The sequence below is a fragment of the Scardinius erythrophthalmus genome (genome assembly GCF_964197995.2).
Source record: "Scardinius erythrophthalmus genome assembly, chromosome: 14".
Lineage (NCBI taxonomy): Eukaryota > Metazoa > Chordata > Actinopteri > Cypriniformes > Leuciscidae > Scardinius > Scardinius erythrophthalmus.
This window is the reverse complement of record NC_138234.1, coordinates 23,146,695-23,153,680: the sequence shown is the minus strand read 5'-3', so window position 1 is coordinate 23,153,680 and position 6,986 is coordinate 23,146,695.

The window sequence follows — 6,986 nt, the reverse complement described above, 5'->3', positions numbered from 1 at the left end:
TATAAATCATTGACAGTTTATTATTTTTTCTTACCGCTGACATCTGCATGGAGCATCAAATTTAAAAAGTGAATGACGATACGGAAATGACGTCAATTTGAAAAGTGAATGACGATACGGAAATGACGTCTGCTGTCCATCCACTGGTGTCCAGCCACTGGTGTCTAGCAAGAAGTGAGTCTGCGGGGCTGCAGCTGGATGCCCCTCCCCTGAGGGTTTGAAATGAACTTTTTCACTCACTGGCCAATTGACCGTTCGCAAAACCCCGCCCTCGAACGGTCCTCGTCCAATCCTAGCTTAGCAACTGTAACTAAGGAGAAGGACCTCCGTCAAACATTGCGATTTCAGCACATGGTGAAACGATGCGCCTATGGCACCTGCAAGCCTGACACTAGGTACCCCAAAAGTTTAGAGGTAGGGGTCGTTTTTTTTCGCCTTTCCAAAACCCAAGACCCAAGCGGAAAGATGCTGACAATGGATTAAGCAGTGTGGGAGACCTCACTCACAGCTAAATGCCTCGAAGATTAATAAGCATACATTATGTCAGCGTATATAATATATAAGCGTCAGTCACGCCCGTTTCACATGTAGTCCGTTTACATTGCGTTTTTTTTTCGCACCCATGTTAACAGGTAAAGCTTTCACACTGCATGCGGATGCTGCAATCGTTTCTGCACCGAGTCTATTTTTGCTGTGCTGCACGCGCTGAATTAAAGTGACAGCGCATGGTCCTTGGTCAAAACGAACACAGATTGACATGAAAATATAATAATCTCACCATAAATGCATTTAATAAAATAAAATGTAGTAAACTCACCATTTAGCCTAAATGTATTTTTGGACTTGCAGACTTGGAGGAGTTCCGTTTGCACACAACACAAGCACACACACACACACGACTTGTTTAAATACATTTATATTAATAAATAACAATAAATTGTTGTTGTACCAGCAATATCTTCAAGTTTTGTTTTTCACTGTATTAATCTCAAATGTCATGATTTGCCAATGCATGAGAGTAACAGTTACTGGCACCTTTTCCCCCCACTTCAAGCACTGGCCTCGATTGTCGTAATATTCCCGTCTTTGCTTATTTTAACATTTTGAACACATCCCTCCACTGCATATTGCAGCCCTTTCTGTCGTGCCCTGGAGGATATGTCTGCTGCATTACTCCAAAACAATCACTTATACCGGTATGGAGCTCAACCCAGCCGTGTCTGTTTCTCCATTGTTTGACGGGCGTTGTAACAATAACTAGGGGGCGTGGCTTTTGCGAACGGTTAATTGACCCTTTTTGCAAAGACCCGCCCCCCTTAGTTACTGTCGCTATAGAGCTGGTAAGTCCCGCCCCTTCCGTAAAACCCCGCTGGACCTCAAAGTTGAAAAACCGTCAATGCAAGTGAATGGGAGAAAATAATTATTTTCTGGTCCCGTTTGAATTGTGCCATGAATGTGAACATATGTTGTCTGTGAATTTTTTATATAACTTTTCATGTTACGAGTTTGACAGTATATGGTATGATTCTTCAGCTAGCAGTTGTGGAAAAGACATAACGAGAAAGACTACATGTCGCCTATGTGACGTCACCCCATTAAGTTGACTTACCCGTGGTTTTCACCAACCTCAACGATTTTGTCCTCTCCCTGAAAGAAGGCAGTGAAGTGCACCAAAGACACAGCCATGTTTAGCGGGATCCGTGAGTGTCCGTGTGCTAGTGGTGTTGACGTTTCAAACACGTCGAGAGTTGTAGTCCACAAAGTGCTCTCAAACAAAGTCTAACCGTATCAAACTTCTACCCGCTAAATTGTATCATTCTTTACACGAAAAGTTATATAAAAAATTCACAGACAACATATGTTCACATTCATGGCACAATTCAAACGGGACCAGGAAATAATTATTTTCTCCCATTCACTTGCATTGACGTTTTTTCAACTTTGAGGTCCAGCGGGGTTTTGCGGAAGGGGCGGGACTTACCAGCTCTATGTCCGACAAGCTACGCTGTTCTCACACCACACCATGTTCTCACGCAGGAAAAATACATCGCGGAGCAGAGAGGAGACTGACAACACGCTGACAGACAGGACAGACCAGGTTACTTTTTGGTTACGTTTGATATTAAACATAATAAACAAAGTCTCACCTTTCCAATTTGGTCATTTAAAAAAAATAAATTTAAACAATAAATACCGTTTTGTGGCTCTTTAATGTGTCGTGACAGATCGCTGTAGAGCATCGGTTAAAGCTGCTCGTGAACCGATCATCTCGTCCTTCTAGTTAATTTATAGCCTCAAATAAACATGAACAAACATAAGAAGGAATGTTATTTTAACCACGGAAAGGCGTCAGTACACTCCGTTTTTCAAGTTCAAATCCTCCCATGTTAATCTACTAACTCTCCTGACTGCTTTGTCGGACAAAATGGTGGATGGTGAAGTATGATTGGTGAGATCACCTGTCAATCAAGCTCCCTGCGAAGGGTCAATTTGGCTACTAAACTTGGCTTGGCTACCGGCCATTCGGAACTTCTACTAGCAGACATCCCAACCTGCACAAAGTCATTTCCGGGAGTTGTTCGGGAGTCAAGAAATCTCCAACAGGGGGGGATGGGTAGGAGGTTGGATTAATTCGGTTCGGTAGTATAGATAAAAGCACCCCCCGCAATGACAATTGATTGTTTGGGTCCTTACATGCGCTTCATGGGGCACACTAGCACACACACGCAAGGTATCTCGCTCCCTCTCTCTGCCGTGCGCGCGCTCTTGCTCGCTCGCCCTAGGTTCCGGGAGATTTTAACTGATTTGCGGGCATCAGGGAGCCGCTATCGACATGCGGGAGACTCCCGGAACTTCCGGGAGACTTGGGATGTCTGTACTAGCCGAACATTTTATATATATATATATATATATATATATATATATATATATATATATATATATATATACACACACACACACACACTAATATAACCAAATGCTTTTTAATATTCGCTATTGCTTCAATGCAAATGACCGTTATTTGTTGCGTAGTGACAGGCATGTTCAAATAAGCAAGATATGCGCAGATTCTACGCAATACACTGTATTTAATATATCATGATGACTCACGAGTTGAGTATTTGCGCTAAATCTGCGCAGATTTGACTTACACGAACTTGCTCAGCAAAGTAAGTAAACATAAGTAACGCCAAATTGGCTAGTGATGTGACAGCGTTACCCTCATTTGCCAGGTTGGTGGCCAATTTCAAACCCTGTTTATAAGCAGGGCTGGACTGGGACAAAAAATCGGCCCTGGCATTTTGGCCCATACTGGCCCACTACATATGATCATAAACACCACCCATCTTTGCACGCCATTGAATATGTCCTATACCAACTCCTTTTCATTAAAACCGTTAATGCCATATGAGTGAGTAGGAACGAGCAAGAGTTAACAGATGAAATAACAAAACAAATTTGAATTTATTAAAACAATTTACTATAAAAAAAAACTATACTCCAGAGTGATGAATCCTAAAACAAGCTATAAGCTGCACTGGTATAGCAATACTAGTTTTTCTCACAGGATTTTTAGTAAAACTGTGGTGGGTGGACCTTGGGTCCTTTAGGGGGGTTCCGGGGCATGCACCCCCGTAAGAAAATGTTGTGCATTTTAATGTTAAATTCATCAATCTGGTGCACTTTGAGAGTTCAAAATTAAAAGCTCCAACCCATATTCAGTGTGCAAATTGAACAAAGAAAAACTTGATCCTCTTTTAGTTAGTTTGTCTACATTACTCTAATGATAGTTATAATATTAATCCCATGGCATTAATATCCATATGTTGTCAAACAAATGCACTGAGAAATAAAGGAAACTTTCATAATTAGTTTTGTACTAATTTCCTATAGGCCTACTTGAAAGTGATAAGCACATGATCTTTTATTTTGATGGAAACTGCATTCGAGCTTTTATTTTGGCGGAACAAAATCAAAATTGATTTTGAGTCTGGGTTCTCCAGGTTTTTTTCTCCATTCTGTCTCCTGATGGAGTTTTGGTTCCTTGCCACTGTTGCCTTGGATTTTGCCTTGCTTAGTTGGGGACATTTAATATTCAACAATATTATTGATCTGCCTTACTTAAGGTGGATGATGACGCAATTTTCTTCTAGAAACAAACTTTGTTGTATTATTTTTATGTTATCACTGTGAAGCTGCTTTGATACAATCTGTATTGTAAAAAGCGCTATATAAATAAAGGTGACTTGACTTGACTTGACATATATAATTACAATATTGGTGGGCACTAAAGTCATTTCACATTAGCAACTACGGCTCATTCAAACACTAAAAGGGAGAAAGACAGAAATTTCCCAAACTGAAATAACTATGGTAAATTGAGATTCCTTAGCACAAAGCATATATATATATATATATATATATATATATATATATATATATATATATTTTTTTTTTTATAAAATACAAAGTTAAAATACCAAATATATTATAGGCTACATACAGTATGTGGTAATACGTATACAAAGCAATGCATTTTTCATATATTATTCCAGTCAGTTGTTCTGCTTATACCATATTTACCACACTTCAAGGCATGTTTCAGTGTTTTATTTTAAGATAGGTTCAGATTTTTGTCCTTAAAATGACCTTGTGGGACTAGAGTAGAACTTTCTGACGCGTTCTATCCCAATCTCCCATTGCTAATGTCAAAATGTCATTTCAGAATTATAACTAGCAATGGAGAATAGAGCCACTGACTTGAAGTCATGAGAGAGAGAGAGAGAGACTGGCATGTCTGAATTTGTGCGGTTTGTTCTAACAGTGATGTTATCTCTTTTTTACTGAGAAATACCATGTCGATTTTCAGTACCAGAACTAATCGATAAAATATTGCGGGCAGTGCTGATAAGTTTCTGTGACTACGTGTGCATGTGGGTTGGGGAGGGTGCAGGAGAAAGAGATTGTGCTGTTTATAGATAAAATGTCAATTCATTTAAAAATTGTAATAGTTAGCCATGTTTCTTTTCTTTATCAGTGCCTTTTGCTGTTTTTGATTCTTTTGTTGTGGTAGGCTGCAAAGCTCTTGTGAATAAATGAAATCATTTGGCGAACTGACATGGAACTTTAATGTGTCAAGACTTGGATGAAATGACTTTAGCCATGCTGTTATAGAAGAAGAAAAAACAACAGCTTAGAATGTTGATCAATCAGAATCAAGCATTTTAGCAATTAAGCAAGTTTTTAAAAATGTTTTAATTGAATTAGGAGATTAAGATTTATAGCAGAATGTCTTTAAGCCATTATGACAACTAAGTTCTAAGGAGAAATCTCTCTCTGCATTGGGTTGTCCTTGAATATCCTGCATCAAAATGATAGTTCTACCAGAAAGACTCGGGAGAATTAATAATGTAACAATAACATTTATTTAGGAGCTCAGCAAGCAATCAGGTTCTTTGGCTTAGGCCCCGTTCATAACTCGCATTCAGAGGGTACTGAATCTGCGAGTCCCGCCTGAAGACGAAGGCGGGGGCGCCGCTCACCCCCCGGCGGAGTAAGGAAAGGGGCCGTCTGGTGGTGGTGGGGTGGATGGAGGAAAAGACATCTGAAGTCTTCAGGATGGAAGGGATAGCCTGACTGATGGTGTTGGGGTTGATAGAGGGAGGACCCAGCTTGGTTGAGTAGAGGAGTTGGAGGAAAGATCCCATCTTGGTGGAGGCGGGGAGGATGGAGGTACTGGAGTGACAGCATCTGCGAACTCAGACATGTGTAAGCGCTGCCCTTTTAAGCTACAGTAAGTGATATAATTGGATAGATGAGGAGGTAATTAATGACGCGAACGATTGAGTCTTCCTGGCAGAACTTGCGCTAGCTTCATATCTTGGTATACTAAACTGTAAATACTAAAATGCCCCTTACAAAAAATAAGTATACTGTCCTTAAAGTTCCATTTTATTATGTGTATACTTTAGTAAAGTTCAAACAAATATTTTAAGTATACTTTATAAGCAGGGTTTGAAATGAACTTTTTCACTCACTGGCCAATTGACCGTTCGCAAAACCCCGCCCTCGAACGGTCCTCGTCCAATCCTAGCTTAGCAACTGTAACTAAGGAGAAGGACCTCCGTCAAACATTGCGATTTCAGCACATGGTGAAACGATGCGCCTATCGCACATGCAAGCCTGACACTAGGTACCCCAAAAGTTTAGAGGGAGGGGTCGTTTTTTTCGCCTTTCCAAAACCCAAGACCCAAGCGGAAAGATGCCGACAATGGATTAAGCAGTGTGGGAGACCTCACTCACAGCTAAATGCCTCGAAGATTAATAAGCATACATATGTCAGCGTATATAATATATAAGCGTCAGTCACGCCCGTTTCACATGTAGTCCGTTTACATTGCGTTTTTTTTTTCGCACCCATGTTAACAGGTAAAGCTTTCACACTGCACGCGGATGCTGCAATCGTTTCTGCACCGAGTCTATTTTTGCTGTGCTGCACGCGCTGAATTAAAGTGACAGCGCATGGTTCTTGGTCAAAACGAACACAGATTGACATGAAAATATAATAATCTCACCATAAATGCATTTAATAAAATAAAATGTAGTAAACTCACCATAGCCTAAATGTATTTTTGGACTTGCAGACTTGGAGGAGTTCCGTTTGCACACAACACAAGCACACACACACACACACACACGACTTGTTTAAATACATTTATATTAATAAATAACAATAAATTGTTGTTGTACCAGCAATATCTTCAAGTTTTGTTTTTCACTGTATTAATCTCAAATGTCATGATTTGCCAATGCATGAGAGTAACAGTTGCTGGCACCTTTTTCCCCCACTTCAAGCACTGGCCTCGATTGTTGTAATATTCCCGTCTTTGCTTATTTTAACATTTTGAACACATCCCTCCACTGCATATTTCAGCCCTTTCTGTCGTGCCCTGGAGGATATGTCTGCTGCATTACTCCAAAACAAT